Source organism: Furipterus horrens, unplaced genomic scaffold (assembly GCF_987537825.1).
Source record: "Furipterus horrens unplaced genomic scaffold, mFurHor1.1.pri manual_scaffold_17, whole genome shotgun sequence".
Classification (NCBI taxonomy): domain Eukaryota; kingdom Metazoa; phylum Chordata; class Mammalia; order Chiroptera; family Furipteridae; genus Furipterus; species Furipterus horrens.
This window is the reverse complement of record NW_028327187.1, coordinates 6,590,936-6,613,825: the sequence shown is the minus strand read 5'-3', so window position 1 is coordinate 6,613,825 and position 22,890 is coordinate 6,590,936. Positions and strand designations below refer to the sequence as shown.

The following is a 22,890-nucleotide window of genomic DNA, read 5'->3' as shown; positions in this document are numbered from 1 at the left end:
TGTGGTCTAGGGTCATCCCTGTATTGTTCCGAATCTAGTGGGATAGAGACATCTCTGTCTTTTTCTCAATCTTAAGAAAAATGCTCTTAGTTTTGATAAATGAGGATCATGTTGGTTGTGGATTTGTCATATATGGCTTTTATTATGTTGAGGTATGATCCCCCTATTTCCACTTTGCTGAGCCTTTATGTCATAAATGGGTGCTGGATTTTATCAAATGCTTTTTCTGCATCTATTGATATGATCATGTTGTTTTTACCTTTCATTTTGTTTTTTTTTAATATATCACGTTTATTGATTTGCAAATATTGTACAAATTTTGCATCCTTGAAATAAATCTCACTTGATCATGGTGTATGAACTTTTTAATGTATTTCTGGATCTGGTTTGCTAATATTTTGTTGGGGGTTTTAGGATGTTCATCAGGGAAATTGGCCTATTTTTTTTTTTCTTTGTAACGTCTTTATCTGGTTTTGGAATTAGAATAATGCTGGCCTCGTAAAACGAGCTTGGATGACTTCCCTCCTCTTGGATTTTTTGAGAATAGTTTGAGGAGGACAGGTGTTAGTTCTTATTTGAAAATTTGGTAAAATTTGCCTGTAAAGCCATTCAGTCCAGGATTTTGTTTCCTGGGAGTTTTTTTTTTTTTTTTTTTTATTATTCCTGCTTCAATCTTATTAGTTGTAGTCTGTCTATTCAGATTCTCAGATTCTTCCTGATTCAGTCTTGAAAGACTGTACGTTTCTAGGAATTTACCATTTCACCCAGGTTGTCCAGTTTGTTGGCATTTACTTGTCGATAGTATTTTCTTACAATCCTTTGTATTTTTGTGATTTCAGTTGTAACTTCTCCTCTTCCTTTTCTGATTTTATTTGCTTGGGTCATTGTTCTTATTTTCTTGATGACTCTGGTTAAAGGTTGTCAATCTTGTTTAGCTTTTCAAAGAGCCAGCTCTTGGTTTTATTGATATTTTGTAATTTTTTTTTTAGTCTATATGTCATTTATGAGGTTTATCCAGAAAAGATCCAGCCATTGTTAACATAAAGAGAATAGTTTTCATGACATCAATGTAACCTGGCAGCCAAGAGGAATGGACTTTAATACACATTCGTGAACAATGACAACTTCACTGTACTAGTCAGTGGGGGCATCAGCCACTATTGAGTGAGCATGGGTATCATGTGGCCATCATGTTCAAAGTGACTAAGCAAGTAGAGCAACAAATATGAATCAAATTTTTCATTAAGCTTGAACATTCCTCTGCAGAAACTATTCAGATGACTCAGAAGGCTTTTGTGGATGATGCAATGAGTGCAGCACAAATAAAAGTGTGGTACAAATGCTTCAAAGATGGACAAGAATCTACTGAAAGTGATCCACATTCTGGAAGGCCTGCAACAAGCAGAACACCTGAGAATGTTGAACATTTATGGGTTGCAATCAACAAAGATCAGCAAATGACAGTGTGAGAACTAGAATCTGATCTGGGGATTCCAAAAACTATTGTGTCCAACATTTGACACAGGATCTTGGCATAAAATGTGTCATGGCAAAATTCGTTCTGTGGTTTCTGCTACCAGAGCAGAAGGAAGATCATGTTGCAGTTGGAAGTACTGTGTGAAGTCACAAGGGGCCTATGTTGAAGGAGACTGAGGCATTGTTGTCTCATATCTTCCATCTTCTTCAATAAATGTCTCTATTTTTCATATTATGTGGCTGGATACTTTCTGGACAGACCTATTCGTATTTCTGCTTTAATCTTTATTATATCTTTCCATCTACTTTCTCTGAGTTTTGCTTGTTATTTTTTCTAGTTCTTTTATGTGTAGGGTTAGATTTTTTGAGATTTTTCTTACTTCTTGAGGTAGGCCTGTAAGGCCATGAACTTCCCTCTTGGGACTGCTTTTGCTGTGTCTTCATATATTTTGGGTTGTTGTGTGTTCATTTTCACTTGTCTACAGGTAACCTTTGATTTCCTCCTTGATTTCACTGTCAACCCATTCATTCTTTAATAACTTGGTATCTAGTCTCATTGTGTTTGAAGATTTTTCAGCTTTTTATTGTAATTGATTTTTAGTTTCATGTCATTGTGGCCAGAGGGGATGCTTGATAGGATTTCAATCTTTTTGCATTTATTTAGACTTCTTTTGCATCCTAAAATGTGGTTTATCTTTGGGAGTGTTCCATATGCACTTGAGAAGAATATATATTCTGCTGATTTGGGATGAAATGTTTTATAAATATCAATTAAATCCATCCAATCCAGTGTGTTATTTAAGGTCACTTTTGTCTTGTTGGTTTTTTTACCTGAAAGATCTATCCACTGATGATATTGGGGTGTTAAAATCCCCTGCTATGACTGTATTGCTGTCAATCTCTCCCTTAATGTCCACCAAGATTTTCTTTATATATTTAGGTGCTCTTATGTTGGGTCCATCTATTACAAAGGTTGTATACTTTTGTTGGATCAATCCCTTTGGTATTAATGTAGTGACTTTCTTTGTCTCTTGTAGGACCTTTGTTTTGAAGTCTATTTTGTCTGACATAAGTACTGCTACCCCATTTTCTTCATTTCCATTTGCATGGAATATTTTTTTTTCAATCAGTTCACTTTCAGTCTGTGTGTATCTTTTGTTCTGAGGTGGGTCTCTCATAGACAGCATATTTGCAGGCCATTTTTTCTTATCCATTCAGCTACCATATGTCTTTTGATTGAAGCACTTAATTCATTTTTCTTTAAGGTTATTATTGATAAGTACTTATTTATTGTCATTTTATTCTTCATACTTATGTTCCTCTCTATATATTTCTTTTGTTATTGTTTATTCTTTAAAGTTGTCCTAATTTTTCCCTTTTGCCCCTCTCCACCCAGTCCACCCTTCTAGCCCACAGTCAATCCCCTCTCCATTGTCCATGTCTGTGTCCATGTGTTATTCATAAATTTTTTTTTCTTCATTTTAAAGAAGGCTCTTTAAAATTTCTTGCAATCCTGGTTTGGTGGTAAACTTCTTTAGCTTTTTTTTTTTTTTTTTTTTTGGTCTGGGAAGCTGTTTATTTCACCTTCAATTTTAAATGATAACCCTGCTGGGTAGAGTAGTCTTGGTTGTAGATCCTTGCTTTTCATCAATATGAGTATTTCTTGCTAAACCCCTTCGGCACTGCATAAATGCACCACAGCTTTTTTATCCACTTGTCTACTGATGGACACTTGGGCTGCTTCCAAATCTTGGCTATTGTAAATAACATTTTTATGAACAGAGGGGTGCATATATTCTTATGAATTAGTGTTTCAGATTTCTTCTGATATATTCCCAGACATGGAATTATTTGGTCATAAGGCAGTTCCATTTTTTAATTTTTGAGGTTACTCCATACTGGTTTCCACAGTGGCTGCACCAATCTGAATTCCCCTCAATAGTGCACTAGGGTTCCCTTTTCTCCACATCCTTGCCAACACTTGTTTGTTGATTTATTGGCGAAAGACATTCTCACAGGTGTGAGGTGATATCACATTGTGATTTTATTTTTTATTTTTATTTTTTTATCTTCACCTGAGGACATTTTTTCATTGCTTCTGAGGAAAGGAGAGAAAGAAACATCAATGTGAGAGAGAAACATCAATTGGTTGCCTCCCATATGTGCCTGGACTAAAGATGTTATGTACCTGAACCATGGATTGATCCCATAACCTACATGTGTGCTCTGACCACAAATCGAACCTGGAAACTTTTGGTTATGGGAACACTCCAACCATCTGAGCCAGGGCTCACATTGTGGTTTTAAATTTTTTCATTTGAGGCATTTTTCTTTGTTTCCCTGTTTTTCTGTTTGTTTATTAGGTAAATCTTCTGTGTCTCCCAAACTTTTTATGATGGCTTTATGATGTAGGTGTCTTGTTGGGCTCAGTGGTGCTATCTTTCAGATCACCTGGGCTCGGTACTTCCAGAATGTTTCTTGTGGGTTATGTGCACCCTCTGCTGTAGTTGAATCTTGAATGTTGTTGACGTTTTTATGGGTGGAATTAACCCTTCAAAGTGGCTGATTGTAAGGATAAACCTCAATCACCATGTATGAGTTGCTGTGCAGGGGCTACCAACTGAAGCAGAGTTTTTCCCAGAAGGGTCTGGTGCCTGCCAGAATCCCCCTTTGGGTGCACTTCTTATGTGGCAAGTTGGGTTGAGCTTCGGTGTTGTCTGATGCCCACAACTGGTTATGTTGGTTCTGGGTCAACTTAGGTGGAGTTCAGGTACAGGTCAACATCAGACATTGTATATAACCAGCCTTGGGCTACCTGCGTGGAGCTACCACTGTTTGTGGCTTTGTGTACTGGGCCTTGGTGTGTGGAGGAACCAATCTGTGAGTAAGAGTTGGCTTCCTGTAGCTTAGAGCTGGGAACAATGCATGAAAGGCCGGAAGCTCTCTGAGGTTCGCCTACACTTCTTGGCTACTCTGCCTCCCCCTGGGGTTGCCTGATCTTCCTCCAGAGCCTTCTGAAAAAAAGACTATAGTAGAATAGGCCCAGGCTGGCCTCAACCCACAGGCCCTTCCACAGGCCACAAGCTTGGTATAGAGGCGTGACCAGGGTCAGGAGGACAAGGCTAGTGGGTCCCTTACTTCAGGGTCATGTGGTCAGGTACCGAATGAGGGGAAAGTGGCCCCTACTCCAGAGCCGTACGTCTCATTTTCTTCCAAAGTCTCCAACTCTAGCTTCCTCAGGAGGAACACACCATAGGTTTAGGTTGGTCGCAGCCAGCCACCTCTCTGCAAGAGCAAGCTCAGCAGGAAGGAGTCACCAAGGATCGAAAGACAGATCAAAAGAGATTCCCATTGGGGGTGGTGCTGACCAAGGCCACAGGAAGGGAGTAGGCACTTTATCCAAGTCCCAGGGAAAAGCCTTTGAGGGAGACAATCTTCCAAATGTCCCAGCCCCAAACAGCACTCCCTTCCCCCTATGGAGCTGAGCTCAGCAAGGCAAGGCTACCAGCACTTGGGTGGACCAATCCAGTCTCCCATTGGGGTGGCTGCTGGCAAGCCTATAGAATGGGAGTGGGTACTTCTTTTCCTTCCTGTGCATTAGCCTCTGAGGGTTGTGTGCACGGAAGATACCAGCTCCTAGCAGCTCTCAAATTCCCCCATGGGGATGAGTCCAGCAGGTAGGGTCCCCCGTTGCCAGAACGAGAAGTCAGATGAATCTCTTGTTAGGGGAATAGCACAAGCTGAGCTCACAGGTGAGATAGGAGTGGTATTCCCATGATGTAGCCACATGACCCAGCACCTGCCTGTCTGACTACTAGACAGAAGCCTTCCTAGAATCATGCTCCAAAAGTTCCAGCTTCGTGTGGCACTCTGATCCCACTGAGAGACTGAACTGAACTCAGAAAAGTGGGGCCACGGGGAGTGGAAGGGTAGGAGAAGTGAGTCACCAGGTTGGGGAGGGCGGTGCCAGTTGTAGGCTCAAAATGGGGAAGAATGGTCACCTTTCCAAATCTAAACAGTTAGATCACTGTCTGACTCTGCCAAGAGCTTTTCCAGAAAAAGTAAAAGAGTGCCCCTAAGGTCCTTGCTGGGTACAGCCAGAAGAACTTTCTGCATGATCCCAGCATGGCAGGGTGGTGTCCCCAGTAGTTGGGGGACTGATGCAGTACACTCCCCAGGCTGGTGTGATAACAATAGAAGTGCTCAATCCTGGGAAGGTGGCATCTGGTTCTCTAGCATACCCCCTTATCACCCAGATGGATTGAATCTCCACTGATTTTTCAGCACCAGATGCTATGTAGGCTCTTCTTCCCACCTCTGGTGCTCTGGGTTAAAGATCCCTGCATAGTGTTGAGGCTCTTTTCTTTTGGGGGAAGGGAGTTTTGCAGCCTGAGATATCCCTCCAGCTTCTTGGCCACCACACATGGATGCAGGGGCCATCCCTTCCCTCATCTTTGCCCTTTTTATAAGTCTTTATGTGGGTTCTTCTGTAAGTCTTTGGTTATATTTCAGTTCAGTTAGTCTTCAGTTGGTTATTCAGGATGCTTGCTCTATAATTTAGCTGTAAACCCAGTTTGGTACAGGGAAGTTGAATGTAGCTTCCACCTACTCTGCAGCCATGTTGGAAGCCCCCATGTCAGTTATTTTTTGCATGGGACTTGTTACTTTAAGAAGTGCCTTCAAATGCTGGTCATCCAAAGAGGAAGTACATATAAGCAGACCTTTGTTGATCCCATTAATAGAAATGATAAATCATTCTAGAACATTACATTACCTCACCCAACCCTCTTATTATACAAATGACAAAACTGAGATCCGGAACATGTGCGTGATGTACCCGAGATGTAAAATGAACCAGTGGTCGCACTCTCTACTACACACCAGAAGTCAAATAACACCAATCTGAGAAAAAGAACAAAGCTGCTTCTCCCTGGGGATGAGCTTCGGGTGTTTCCCAGCTCCTTGATAAACTATTGCCTGAGAACTTTCATGGAATTCTCTTTCCTATCTACACTTACTCCTTAATTTATCTCATCAATTTTGATGGCTTAAAATGTCATCAGCTTGCTGACAATCCCAAAATTATGTCTCCAACCACACCTGTTTCTCAAATTATAGACTTATACATCCAAATGTCTATTTAACTTCTCCATTTAGATATTGAATAGACCTCTTAAATTCAACATGTCCAAAACAAAACTCCTGATCTCCCCCATCTTTCAAGAAGAGCACCTGCTCCACTCACAAGAGAAAAGTTCCACCTGGCTGCTATGGCTCAGTGGATTGAGGGTCGGCCTGCGAGCCAAGCGTCTCTGGTTCGATTCCCAGTCAGAGCACATGACTAGGTTGCATGTCAGGTCCCCAGTAGGGGGTGCAAGTGAGAGACAACCACACAGTGATGTTTCTCTCCCTCTCTTTCTCCTTTCCCCTCTCTAAAAGTAAATAAATAAATAAAATAAACATACATACATACATACATACATACATAAAAAGTTCCAGTGCTTTGCAGGCCACTTGAACCAACCCATAGAACAAAATGTGTTGGCAAGTATAAGAATGAGTGAAACATTGTCTATATGGTATAAGCCAAGTCCTTTTCCAAAATGGAAGAAGCTAAACTTTAACTTTTTTTTTTCTACCAGAGCATTCTGGGAGAGCACAAAATCAATTAATCTCAAACAGCATGAAATTAAAAGCAAGTGCAAAAGTGGTTTGTGAGATTTTTTTGTTCCTTTGAAAGTTACTATGAAGAGTAAACAAATGGAGGTAAATTAACCCAGAGATTGATGATCTCTGTTTATGCCTAGAAGAGAATGGGCTAGTCATATGCTGGTGAGAGGAGATGAGAAGAAAGATTGTATGAATAGGAAGCAATTAGAAGGGAGGAAAGTGGGGATAACTAGACCATGAACCCCAATACATGGTGGGGCTCAGGCCCATGGATATCTCCAATATCCCCAAATGGAGTCTGAGGAGGCAACTACACCCTCCTCTACTCTCAAAGCTTTGGAATCTCTCCGTTGATAATGTCCAGCTGCAAACACTTTGGCCCACCTTGCAACTTAGTTACAAGGGTTTTTTTTTTAATTGTCCTGTACAGTACACAACCAGCTCAATGAGGTGGTATGGATTGGTAGAAAGTACTGGACTTGGAGTCAGAAGACCTAGGTTCTAGGTTCATATCCTCACTAACTTTCTAGAAGAACTCCTACTGCCATCTTGGGTCAGTTTTATCACATTAAAAATAAGAACTTTACATTTGGAGTACGTATGTTTCCAAGCTGGTAAAAAAGCTTTCGGGCTCTGTCTGCATTGTTTTTTAACCACTTTCAGTCAGCCACCTTCAGATTCCTATACTCAACTCCAGCATATAGTCAAAAAAGCGAAGCTCCTGTACAAACTACTAGCTATATGCCCCTCTCAATAAGGCCTAGATACAAAAAGCACTTATTAGTTAACCCTCACTCATTTTAAAATTGGGAAACTAAAATCTATGGCCCAGAGAAGGAATTTAATTTTCCTAAAGTTGCAGAGGGAGCTAGTGGCTACAAACATTGCTGCCCAGACTTCGAAGGGACTACCCTTGAGTGAACTGAGGCTGACGGGAGCTCTCACAGGAGGAGATCAAACAGTCAACTGGGAGATGTTAAGGTCACAAAGCAACCTTGTAGAAAGAGCCCTGGTAATAAGAGTCCAGGAGTCCTGTCTCTAGCTCTACTGTCACTAATGAGCTGTATGGCTTTGGGTAGGTCCTTTAACCTTTTCGGGTTTCAGGTTCCTGATCAGTAAAATAAATGAATTGAATTAGACCTTTTCTAAGGAACTATCCCCCACTGTTATTACTGTATGAGATATGATCCTACCCTGAGCTCCCTTCTCTGAGCTTGACCTCTTGATGTGGTTGGCCTTAGGATGCTTATAGCAGGATACAAGGATATTGAGGCTGTGAGAAAAGTTCTAGGCACCACTCTCAAGAGAAGGATAAGGGCCCTGTCAATAACTGGAGAACTGTCCTTCTCCTTCTCACTGAACCATGTGTGCCTGATGGGCTCCTTCTGAACCATAGAGACCCAGCTTTAAGCACCATCTCATTTGTGAGGCTTCTCTGACTCTGCAAAGCAGAACTGATCACAGCCTCTTTTGGACCATTACTATGCTTTATATAAACTTTCATTGATGCACTAATCATTCTGAATTAGAAGACTATTTACAAAATTAATAAATGGCTATAAATACAGCAAAGACCAAACTGGAGATAAAAGTTGGAATCAAGTGTTAGAGGGCATTAAAAACTAAGGAAAGAGGCCTAAACTGGAAGAGGGTGCAACAGTGAGCCAGTAATGACAGTGAGCCAGTTTCGTGCAAGGCACATGGTGAAACAGGTGTTCAGCAAAGTGAGAGTAAAGGCATGGTGGTGGGAATGATCGTGAAGTTCAAGTGCCTGCCTATGTGCTGAGGGGCTGGGGGAAATAGTGAGAACCCTGCCACAACTATATGTGGCCCTCAGTAAAGTTCTAGCCAATTTCATGATGCAAATATCTCCTTTTTTTATGCTATATGGACCCAACTAAAGTCCTCTGAACCATGACCAGTGGTTTTTAAAGAGTCTCTTGACAGTTCTGTATAGGAACGTGAAGACCAGGATGGGCAAGGGAGAAGGGGGTAGGTATAGGACTACTACAAAGTGGCAGTAGGGTCTGTAGCCCATTAAGCTTTGGGCCCATTTAGGAAGTAAGAAGGAACGAGAACATCTGAGTCCAAGCCCCAATCCATAGTGTACTGTGGTCTACCTCAGGACTCAGCTCAGGGAGGGCCCTTACACATACACACACCCCTGGCAGCCTTTAGTGCTCCCACACAGCAGGGAAAAACCAACCTTCCCAGCAGCTTGTGTAAAGGCCAAGCAGCTGAGAGGCCCTTAAAAAGAAGATTCAGAAGGTATACTAGGGTGCAGGGAGTGGCTGGGAAAAGTGACCAATAAAGATTCTGGACTCCTGCTTCAGAGGAGTCTTGACCTGGTACTGCCAAACTAGGCAGAAAAAAGACGCAGCTTCATTTAGGCCTGACTTCAGAGGGGGCAATAATGCCCACAAACAGCCTGCTATGAATATATATACATATATATGTATATATATTCCCTCTGGAAAATCATGGCCTTTAGCACATTCCCCAGAATGACATCAACCAGGGAACAGTGCCAAAAATGTGACTTTCACATTTCTGCAGCAACAGATGATTTCCTCTCCCCACTTGGCTTTTTTTCTTATATGTATAAATAAAGGAGCCAGTCAATCATTCAAAAAATATGAACATCTTAAGCACTTCCAGGCTTTGCAAGTAGTAATTATTAATAGAAGCGAGTGACCATGCCTCCTAAAAATGTTATTTCATGTATCCCTTTTATGGTTCCTTAAAAGAGACTTATATATGCAGGCATGCTGAACCAAAATAATAAGAGTTGACACAATGACTGCACCAAAATGTATTTTTCTCTACTTGATTTATATCATGAACTGTGCACATGAATGTTCCATTTGGTCTTCCCAAAGACTCTTAAGCCTGGGAGAAAGGGACTGAAGGTTACCCAATCCCTGGTGGCTGAGGATAGGATCAACCAGAGCAAAATAAGGAGGACAGAAGCGTCAGAGGATCTCAGCTCCGTGACTGACCCACCATTATTCAGACTTACTCAGATGTCACTCTAAGGTCTAACAATGAGCCAAAAGCAATCTTCATTGCTCGGTATTTGCCCTCAACTTCTACTCCCTCATTCTCACCTCCTTACCTAATCTACCTTTCTTCTAGAGCCTTGGCATTACTCTAAACTCTGGAGATGATGTATGCCTTACTCATTCACTATCTAGACCATTCTCTTTGTTTTCTCTCCACCAAGGATTTGCCTCATCAGCCCTCCCAATATGATAGGGGCATAGACACTCCACCCAGCTACATACCTTAGTTTTAGTGCATTGTAGCAACAGCCTTTCAGTCTAAGAAGTGAATGGAATACTTACTGGTCCATGCCCTATATGAAAAGCCTGCTCTGCTACTAAAAAGGATTTTCTCCTCCAGCTGCTTGTGATATCCAACTAGTTATCTAGCTGAGGGAGGGCTGCCCCATTCTAGGAGATAGCAACAGAGACATCATAATAGAAGTCTCAGTGGTATAAAGCAATAGTGCATTTTCTCTTAAAAAACAAACAAACAAACAAAAAGAACAGGGATCTCTAGTCAGGAGCCAAAGAACCAAATAAATGTCAGCTAAGGGTTTGCTTTAAGGATTGATTCAAAGCCCAAAACAGGTCACATTAAGCTGGGGTCAGTTCTTCACCATCCTGGACTTTAGGAGACAACATAAAAGGCCAACTTTTCTACAGAACTTTGATGATGTTATCTGTGTTCAAGTATAAGGTAATGCCCTGACAATAGGCAAAGAGATACCTGATTGGTGGTGTTGCTCTTATATCTGTCAGGGACAAAGCAGACATACAATCCTTTGTCCATCTTATCTTGATGCCTGGGTTGGTGGCCAGAGCTATTTCATGCCCAGGGCACTTAAAAAATGTATAAGATGATCCTTCCAAAATTATATGAAAATATAAAGAAATGTTGGATGTACTCGGGGCTTTCTAGCATACCAGCTCTAATATGTACTGACTTTGTTGAGTGGAAGCCCATCAAAATAATCCATGGCAAGAAAGCACATACCAAACCTCTACCATGGCCTGATCAAATTTGCATTTTACAGATTTATTTAAGGGTTGGAATTATCATGAGTGCTCTGGGCTCAGATTTATTTTAAAATAAATCCAGCAATATGTTCCAGTGATTAAGTATATGAATCACTGGGCATAAGCTTCCTTGATATATGACACACTGGGATGTACTTAATCTTTCTATGTCCCAGGTTCTTAATTTGTAATATGGGGATAATGATAGTACCAACTTAATAAGTTTGCTGTAAGGACTCAATAAAACAATATATATAAATCATAATATACACATACCTGTACATACCTAAAATATACTTTATATATACATATAAACAGATGTATATGTGTGTATATATATAATATACACACATACTTCTTGCTGTAGCACTTGGCATATGGTATGCAATCAATAAGTGGTAACTGTAATATTATCATCATTTAAATGTTTATCTCTTTTTTAAGTTATAAAATATATAAAACTTAAGTCACAGACACACATGTAGAACATTTTACAGACAAAATATCATGAATCTCTATCCACAGTGCCTGTTTCTGATTCAACAGGCCATCTTACAAGTTCACAAATAACACTGTTTGCCCTGAAAGCACAAGCTTTGTAAAATTGGTGGTAGTAATAAAATGTTGGTCGAGCAAGTCAAAAGACACTAATTACACCACAGACTTAGTAGTCATTATAGAGCAACATTTCCCTATTCTTCATGATAAAAATCAGAGGGAAGTGGAAAAATTAGAGGGCTATTGGCAAAGGTTGAGTGTAATGAAGTACTAAAGGACTTGGCCATGGTCTCTCTAAAGTCCTCAAGTTTTTTCTAGTTCACAAGTGAAACAAAACAAAAAAAGAAGAGATGATTAACTTCTAGAAACTTCTGGAAAGTTGTACATGGAAAAAATATTCATAGTACAATACATGGCCTATGTGAATAACTCTAGTTGGTCATGATCAGGTACTTACCAAGTATTGGTAGAATTTGGAGGACAGCAAGTGCATATGTGCTGTGAGAGCAGTGCAAAAGAGTAAAATTCTTAGTTTCCATAGAAGTCAAGATAATGTATCATTTTGAAAAATCAAGAAATAGCAATAATAAAATGTTATTTAGAGTTAGCTGAAGAGGTAGAAATATTGCATCTGAGGAATATAAAATAAAAGAACAGGAAACTAATCTTTTTCTGAGCAAGCCTTAACTTTTTAAGCTCTTTAAATTTTTGTTTATAAGCACATGTCATTTTGGTAAATGTAAAAACTAAATGTGAATATGATGTGTCCCCTGGGGTAGAGAGTCTGTAAATCTGCCTGAAATCAAAGTTTCTGAAGAATTCAGTGGTAAAACCTATAGCAGGAGTTTATTCATCTACTGTCCCACAGGGTTCAAGCTCTCTATTAAAAATATAGACTACATCTACCATCACAAAACAAATCACATTACACTAATCTCTAAATGTCTTCACCGGCTTCAGGTAACTGTATACACACGCGCACATGCGCGCGCGCGAACACACACACACACACACACACACACACACACACACAAATGGCTTGTTGGAAGACATAAATCTTGTTCAAATTTAAGGGAGTGATGAGTAAAAACAGTCTTATGGTTGAGAATTCAAGCATCAGGAATACAGAGTATTCCCTTTAATCCTAAGTAATATATATTCTATTTTTATAACAACAAATGGCATTTCCCTATCCATGCACTATTCACCAGGTTGATATTTAGGTGTTTATTAATTCCTGAAACCCAACTTAGCCTAACTCACATATCCACATTCACACATATTTATTGAGTGCCTATTTGGTGCCAGGAGCAAAGCTAGGCAATAAGAACACAAAGATATCGACACAGAGACTTTGCTCTTAATGTTTTTCACATTTAGTATGGACTTGTGAACATAAAAAATAAACAAGCCCTGGCTGCTGTGGCTCAGTGGATTGAGCATCGGCCTGCGAGCCAAGTGTCGCTGGTTCAATTCCCAGTCAGGGCACATAACTAGGTTGCACATCAGGCCCCTAGTTGGGGACGTGAGTGAGAGGCAACCACACAGTGATGTTTCTCTCCCTCTCTTTCTCCTTTCCTGTCTCTCTAATAAAATAAAATAAAGAAACAAATAAATAAATTATATTTAAAAAAAATAAATAAACAGAATATGACCATAGATGCAAAAATTCTCACCAAAATACTAGCAAGTTAAGTTTAACAGTATGGATGAACCTGGAGAACAATATGCTAAGTGAAATAAGCCAGGCAGAGAAAAATGAATACCATATGATTTCATTTATATGTGGAATCTAATGAACAAAATAAACTAACAAACAAAATAGAAACAGACTCATAGATACAGAGAACAGACTGACAGCTGTCAGAGCGGGTGGAGATTGGGGGACTGGGTGAAAAAGGTGAAGAGATTAAGCAAATAAAAAAATAAAAAGCAAACTCATAGACACAGACAACAGTATGGTGATGACCAGAGGATGAGGGGGTAGGGAAGGTAGAAGAGCATATAGGCAGGATAAATGGTGATGGAAGGAGACTTGGCTTTTGGTGGTGAACACACAATATACGGGAGATGTATTATAGAATTGTATGCTTGTAACCTATATAATTTGATTAACCAATGTCACTCCAATAAATGCAATAAAAATATTAAAAATGCGTAAAAAGTTATACAACATAACCAAGTGGAATTTTTCCAAGGTATACAAATCTGGATTAACATTTTTAAATCAATTAATGTAATTTATCATATCAACAGGCTAAGAAAAGATCACATGATCATATCAATAAATACAAAAATGTATTTGATTAAATCCAACACCCATTCATAAGTTAAAGAAAAAAAAAACCTCTCAGTAAACTAGAGGAAACTTTCTCAACTTGATGAAAAATGGTGAAGAATAGCTAACAAAAAACTTAAACTTACTAACATTATACTTAATAGTGAGAAATTAAAATATTTACCACTAAAATAAAAAAAAACAAGGCAAAGATGTCTACTCTCACACTCCTTTTCAACAAAATACTGGAACTTGTAGCTAATGCAATAATAAAAGAAAAAGAAATTTTAAAGTACACATTGGAAGGAAAGAAATAAAATTATTTGCAATGGCATGATCATCTATGTAGAAAATCCAAATCAACAACAACAAAAACTCTTGGAATAGAAATAGACCCATATAAATATATTTAGCTGATCTTTGACAAAGGAGCAAAGACAAGAGAATGGAGCAAAGATAGTTTTTTCAACAAATGGTACTGGCAAAACTAGACATCACATGCAAAAAATAATCTAGACACATGATACACACTTCAAAAATTAACTCAAATGGCTCATAAAGTAAAACACAATAATACAAAACTACAGTGTAAGTGCCTGACATTAAGCTTTTTACTGTTGAGGCATCCATTTCAAAAGACGTTCATCTTTTGGAAGACGGTATGGGGGGATAAATGGTAATGGAAAAAAATACAATAAAAATTAACTATTAAAAATCCATCTTTTTAATTTTTTATTTTTTAATTATAGTTAGTATACAATATTATATTAATTTCAGGAGTACCACGTAGTAATTATACATTTATATAACTTATTAGGTGATCATGCCAATAATTCTAATACCTATCTGACACCATACACAGTTCTATGTATCTATGAGTTTGTTTCTATTTGTCCCTTTGTTTTTCAGATTCATGTATAAGTAAAATCATATGACAATTTATCTAACTTATTTCACTTAGCATAATGCTCTGTAGATCCATCCATGCTGTCACAAATGGTAAGATTTCCTTCTTTTTTATGGCTGAGTAATATTTCATTGTATATATGTTCCATCTTCTTTATCCATTTACTTATCAATGGACACTTAGGTTGTATCCATATCTTGCTATTGTAAATAATGTTGCAATCAACATAGGGGTGCCTATGTCTGTGAATTAAGGTTTTGGATTTCTTTGTAAAAGTAGAAGTGGAATTGGTGAATCATGTAGTACTTTGTTTTTTTTTTCTTAATTTTTTGAGGAACCTCCATATTGTTTTCCATAGTGGCTGCACCAATCTACAATCTAACCAACAGTGCACAAGTGTTCCCTTTTCTCCACATCATTGCCAACACTTGTTTGTTGATTTATTGGTGATGGTCTTTCTGACAAATCTAAGGTGATATCTCATTGTGGTTTTAATTTGCATTTCTCTGATGATTAATGATTTTGTGCATCTTTTCACATATCTGCTGAACATTTGTATGCCATATTTGGAGAAATGTCTATTCAGGTCTTCTGCCCAGTTTTAAATAAGATTGTTTGCTTTTATTGGTGTTAAATTATATGAGTTCCCTATATATTTTGGATATTAATTTTTTATCATATGTATCATTGATGAATATATTATCCCATTCATAGGTTGTCTTTTTGTTTTGTTGATGGTGCAAAACCTCTTTAGTTTGATGTAGTCTCATTTGTTTAATTCTTCATTTGTTTTCCTTGCCCAAGGAGATCTAACCAAAAAGTAAAACATTATTGAGAATGATGTTAAAAAGTTCACTGCCTGTGTTTTCCTCAAGGAGTTTTATTGTTTCAGGTATTACTTACTTTTTTACTTTATTTTTATTTTTTACACTATTACAGGTGTCCTCATTTTTCCCACTTTGCCCACCTTCTCCCACCCTTGCCCCCTTTCGTCTGGCCACAACCAATATGTTGTCTGTGTCCGTGGGTATGCGTATATGTTCTCTGGCTAATAGCTTCAGCTTCAAGGTAATACTTTTGAGTCTGTAATCCATTTTGAGTTTGTTACTGTATATGGTGTATGAAAGTGATTCAGTTTTATTCTTTTGCATGTCTGTGCAGTTTTCCTGACACCTTTTATTGAAGACACTTTTGTACATTTTTGCCTCCTTTGTCATAATTTACCATATAGGTTGGGTTTACTACTGTGTTTTCTATTATGTGACATTGATCTATGCATCTGTTTTTATGCCAATATCTTGCTGTTTTGATTATTATGGCCTTGTAGTATAGTTTGATATCAGGTAAAATGATACCTCTAGCTTTGTTACTCTCTCTCAATATTGATTTGGCTATTTCAGGGTCTTTTGTTTTTCCATATAAATTTTAGAATTATTTGATCTACTTCTGTGAAAAAAATTTTATTTGTACTTTGATAAGAATGGCATTGAATCTGTACATTGCTTTGAGTAGTATGAGCATTTAAATGATATTAATTCTTTGTATCCATGAGAACAGTATATGCTCCCATTTAGTTGTATCTTTTTCAGTTTCTTTATTCAATGAGTTATAATCTTCTGAATACAGGTCTTTTACCTCCTTGGTTAAGTTTATTCCTAGTTAACTTATTTTTGTGATGCAATTATAAATGGAATTATTTTCTTACTTTATTTTTGTGATAGCTTATTATTAGTGTATAAAAATGCAATGAATTTCTGAATATTAATTTTGTAACCTGAGAGTTTACTGAATTAATTTATCAGCTCTAATAGGTTTTTGTTTGCTTGTTTTTGTTTTTGTTCTTGTTTTTGGTGTATTCTTTTGGGTTCTCTCTATATAGTATCATGTCATTTTCAAATAATGACAGTTTTCATTCTTCCTTTTCAATTTGGGTGCTCTTTCTTTCCTTCCTTCCTTGCTTTCTTTCTCTTCCTTTTAGTCTTACTGCTGTGGCTGGGGCTTTCAAAATTAGGCAGAATAAAAGTGGTGAAAGTTTACATCCTTATTTTGTTCCTTATCTTAAGAAAAACACTTACTGCTTTTCACAATTGAGTATAATGTTAGCTGTGGGTTTGTCATATATGGCCTTTATTATGTTCAGGTATGTTTCCTCTATTCCAAATTTGCTGAAAGTTTTGGTTTTTTATCATAAATGGATGCTAGAGTTTTTCTAATGCTTTTTCTGCACTTATTGATGTGATCATTAGATTTTTATTCTTCATTTTGTTTGTGTGGTGTCTCAAGTTAATTGACTTATGGGTATTGAATCAAAATTGCATCAAAAAAATAAATCCCACTTAACCATGGTATGTGGCCTTTTTAATGTATTGTTAAGTTCAGTTTGTTAATATTTTGTTGAATTTTTTTACATCTATGTTCATTGGGATGTTGGACTATAAATTATTTTTTTAATGCCTTTGTCTGATCTTAGCATCAGGGTAATACTGACCTCATTAAATGAGCTTGGGAGTCTTCCCACCTCTTCGATTTTTCTGAATATTTTTTATTGAATTAATTGGGGTGACATTGATTAATAAAACCATATAGGTTTCAAGTGTACAGCTAAATAAAACATCATCTGCATACAACCTCATGCATCCATCGCCAAAATAAAGTCTTCTTCATCCCCATATATTTCCCCTTTGCCCAATTCAAACTCCCTCCACCCCCTTTCCCTCTGGCTATCATCACACTTGTTTATTTCTTCTTTTGCTTCCCGTGCCCAAGGAGATATATCAGAAAAAGTATTGCTAATAGAAATGTCAGATATTTTACTGCTTATGTTTTCTTCTAAGATTTTTTAGGGTTTTGAGTATTACATTTCAGTACTTGTTCCATTTTGAGTTTATTCTTTTTATGGTATAAGTTGGTGGTCTAGTTTCATTTTTTGCTTATATGTTTTCAATTTTTTCAACCCCATTGTATGTTCTTGTCCCCTTTGCCAAATATTAATTGACAAGAAAAAGTGTGGGTTCATTTCTGATCTCTCTTTTCTGTTCCATTGACCTATATGCTTGTTTTTATGCTAGTACCAGGTTATTTTGATTAGTATGACCTTGTAATGTAGTTTGAGATCTGGAAGCATGATACCTCCCATTTTGTTCTTTCTCAAAATTCCTGAGTCTATTTGGGGTCTTTTTTGTTTCCATATAAATTTTTAGAATATTTGTTCTAGCTCTGTGAATACACCACTGGTATTTGGAAAGGAATTGTACTGAATATATAGATCACTTTTATTAGTATGGAAATTTTACCGATGTTAATTTTTCCTATCCATGAACATGGAATATGCTTCCAATTACTTGTATCTTCTTCAATTTTTTCTTCAGTGTCTTATAAATTTCTGAGTGCAGTTCTTCTACCTCCTTGATTAAATTTACTTCTAGATACCTTATATTTTTGTTGCAATTGTAAATGGAACTGTTTCCCTAGTACCTCTTTATGATAGCTTATTATTGCTGTTTAAATATGCCACCAAATTCTGAATATTAATTTTGTATTTACTACTTTACTGAATTAATCTATGAGTTCTCATAGTTTTTGGTGGAGTCTTTACTATATACTATACCATTTCATCTTCAATTAATAACTGTTTTACTTCTTTCTAATTTGAGTGCCTTTTATTTCTTCTTCATGTCTGAATGCTGTGGTTAGAACTTCCAGGATGATGTTGAATAGGTAGTGAAACTAGGCATTCCTGTCTTATTCCTATCTTAATAGAAACACTTTTAGTTTTGCCCATTGAGTATGGCATTAGTTGTGGGTTTGTCATATATGGCTTTCATTATGTTGATGTATGTTCCCTCTATTCCCACCTTGCTGAGAGTTTTATACCATAAATGATTGCTGGGTTTTATCAAATTCTTTTTTTCACCTAATAATATGATCATGTGATATTTTTCATTTTTAAATAACACAATCTTGAGTATTGTGTTAAAAACAAATCAAAAAGAAAAATTTTAAATACCACAAATCAAATGAAAATAAAAATACAATATACTAAAACTTATGGGGTGTCATAAAGATAGTAAAAGAAGGAAATTCATACTATAAGTGCCTGCCTAAAAATCCCAAATAACCGTACTTTACATCTTGATTGTCTGCAAAAAGGAAGACAAACTAAGCCCAAAGTTATCAGAAAGAATGAAATAAAGATTAGAGCTAAAGAAAAAAGAAAAAAGAGAAGAAATTAATAAAAGTTAAGACTAAGTTTTTGAAAAGATAAGCAATATTGATAAAACCTTAACTAACTATAAAAAAGACAGACTATTTAAATAACACCAGCAACAAAATAAGAGACATTACAACTAGAGCCACAAAAATACAAAAGATCATGATAACACTGTGAACAATTGTACATCAACAAACTGAATAACCTAGCAGAATCAACAAATTCATGGAAACTTATAACCTATCTAGAGTGAATCATGAAGAAATAGAAAGATTGAACAGACTTATAACTAGCATGGAGTTTGAATCAGTAATCAAAAACCCCTCAATGAAGAAAAGCCAACCTGGCTGCTGTGGCTCAGTGGATTGAGTGTAGGCCTGTGAACCAAGTGTCACTGGTTCGATTCCCAGTCAGGGCACATTACTAGGTTGCACGTCAGGTCCCCAGTTGGGGGTGCAAGTGAGAGGCAACCGCACAGTGATGTTTCTCTTCCTCGCTTTCTCTTTTCCTCTCTCTCTGAAAATAAATAAATAAATAAATAAATAACGGACAAACAAACAAATAATCCCAGATGGAAACAGGCAGCAATATCACAGTGATTTAAAAAGAAAGAAAAGCCGAAGACCAGATTGCTTTCGTAGTAAACTCTAAGAAGTATTTAAGAAGAATTAACACTAACCCTTCTCAAACTCTTCCAAAAAGTAGAAAGGAAGGGAACACGTTTGAACTCATTTTATGACACCAGCATTATTTTTATACCAATGCAAGGCAAAGACATCACTCACACACACACACACACGAATATCTCTGATGAGTATAGATGCAAAAATCCTCAATGTATGCAAATTAATGTGAAATGCTACATTAACAGAATAAAGGATAAAAACCACATGATTGTCTTCATAGTTGTAGAAAATAATTTGACAGAATTTAACACCTTTTCAGGAAAAAAATCTCAACACACAGCACACATTATGCACAATGGTGAAATACTAAAAATTTCCTTCAAAGATTAGGCAGAAGGCAAAAATGCTCCCCAAAATGGAAAGTACTACCATGCACAAAGACTGGAAAAATTAATGTTGTTAAAATATCCATACTACCCAAAGGAATTTACAGATTCAATGAATTCTCTATCAAAATCTCAATGACATATTTTGTAGAAGTAGAAAAGATAATTCTACAATGATATGAAATTACAAATAGTCCAGTAAATCCTGAGAAAGAAAAACAAGTCCGGAGGTACCACACGTTCTGATTTCAAATTATACAACAAAGTTACAGTAATTAGAACAGTATGGTACTGTCATTAAAAAAAAAACTTATACACCAATGGAACAAAATAAAGAGTCCACAAGTGAAGTCATATATATTTAGTCAACTGATTTTTCACATGGGTGCCAAGAATACACAATGTGGAAAGCACAGTCTCTACCAGAAATGGTGTTTTTAAAAACTGGATATCTACATGCAAAAAATAAAATTTGACCCCTAGCTGACACATACAAAAGATTATTTAAAGACTTAAACATAAGATCTGAAACTATAAAACTAGTAAAAACATAAGGGTAAAACTTCTTGACATTGCTCTTGGCAATGAGCTCTTGCATATGATACCAAAAGCACATACAACAGCAACAAAAAACAAGTAGAATTACATCAAACTTAAATGCTTCTGCACAGCAAAAGAAACAATTAACAGAGGAAAAGCAATCTAGACAACGGGAGAAAATATTTGCAAACCATACATCTGATAAGGGGTTAAAATCCAAAATATATAAGGAATTCTTATAATTCAATAGCAAAATAAATCAAATAACATGATTAAAAATAGGCTAAAGACTTGAATAGACATGTCTCCAATTAAGACATACAAATGACCAACAGATAGATGAAATGCTACTCAACATCACTAATCATCAGGGAAACATAAATCAAAAACTACAATGAGATATTACCTCACACCTGTCAGGATGACTATTGAAGGAAATTCTTCAATATGTGACAACATGAATGAAGCCGAAGGACATTATGCTAAGTAAAGGAAGCCACTGAAAGACAAATGCTGCATAATTCCATTTATGCGAGATACATAAAAAGTCAAATCCATAGAATCAAAATGTGTAGTCCTGGCCAGGTGGCTCAGTTGGTTGGAGCATTGTCCCCCACACCAAAAGGTTGGGGTTTGATTTCAGGTCAGGGCACATACCTAGGTTGTGGGTTTGAGCCCCGATTGGGGTGTATATGGGAGGCAACCAATCAATGTTTCTTTCTCACATTGATGTTTCTAGCTTTCTCTCCCTTCCTCTCTCTCCAAAATCAATAATTATTTTTTAAAAGTATAATAGTGACGACCACAGGCTGGGGTGAGACAAAAATAAGGAGTTACTAATCAATGGGCATAAAATTTCAGTTGAGCAAGAAGAATAAATTCTACAGAGCTGCTGTACAACACTGCACGTATAGTCAACAATAATATAGTTTACATAATTGCCCCCTTATTTACCAGGGACACGTTCTCTGAAACCACAGAGTACCAAACCTTATGTATACTGTTTTTTCCCCATACATACATACCTTTTCACTTAATGGATTTTCTTTGGCATGTCAAAATTGTTAGCATCACTACTCTTTTGTTTTAGGGCCATTATAAGAACTGCAATACTGTGACAGTCAATCTGATAACTGAGACAGCTACTAAGTGATTAGTGAGTGGTTAGTATATATGACATGAATATTCTGGACAAAGTGATGATTTACATCCCACTTGGAATGGATTGGGACAACATGAGATTTATTGCATTACTCAAAACAGCATACAATTTTAAATTTATGAGTGGTGAATTCTTGAATTATCTAGTTAATGTTTTTGAACTGTAGTTGACTGTGGGTAACTGAAACTGCAGAAAGAAAAACCATGGATAATGTGGGACTATGGTACACTTAAAAAACTTACTGAGAGAAGATCTTGTGTTATATGTTGTTACCACTTAAAATAAAATTTAAAATAAAAGATTTTTGATAAAAAAATATATTCATTCCCAAAATGAGAGGCAATCAAAACATATGAGTGAACTAAATGCTTAAGTCCTGCCAAAATTCATATGTTGAAAATCCAATCCTAAATGTGGCATTAGGAGGCAGGGACTTTGATAGGTGACCAATTGATGAGGTTGGAGCTCTTATGAATTGGATTAGTGCCCTTATAAAAGAGACCCCAAAGAGATCCCTGACTCCTTTCCCATGGGATGTTACAGCAAAAAGATGACTGCATAAAAGGAAGTGGACCCTCACTAAACACCAAATCTGCCAGCACCATGATCTTGGACTTTACAGTTGCAGAACTGTGAGGAATAAATTTCTTTTGTTTAAAAATAAGGCAATAATGGAGAAATTGAGGAACATAAGATATGACACATAGAAAACAAATAGTGAAATGACATAAGTAAATTTTCCCTATGAGTAAGTAGTTTAAATGTAAATGAATTAAACTCTCCAATCAAAAGGCAGAAACTGTCAGAATTTTTAAAATCATTTGTCTGTATGCTGTCTGAAAGACACTCATTTTAGATACAATGACACAAAATTTTTTGAATACCACATTTTAGATATTTTATTTTCTTATTTTAGAATTTTTTGAAAACCCAGAAAATGCATACTCTTTTTCTTTTTTTTTTCCTCTTTAACTTAATCTTTATGGTATTTTTCTATTACCATTTAGTCCCCTTATATTCTCCTCCCCCAGCAATCATCACGCTATTATCCATATCCATGAGTCCTTTTTCCTTTT

At 36.9% G+C, this 22,890-nt stretch overlaps 1 pseudogene; it reads left to right on the top strand.

The window, feature by feature from the left end:
- Window positions 1–10,891: 10,891 nt before the first annotated feature.
- On the top strand, window positions 10,892–11,035 carry LOC149990418 (small nucleolar RNA SNORA48; annotated as a pseudogene).
- Window positions 11,036–22,890: the final 11,855 nt, after the last annotated feature.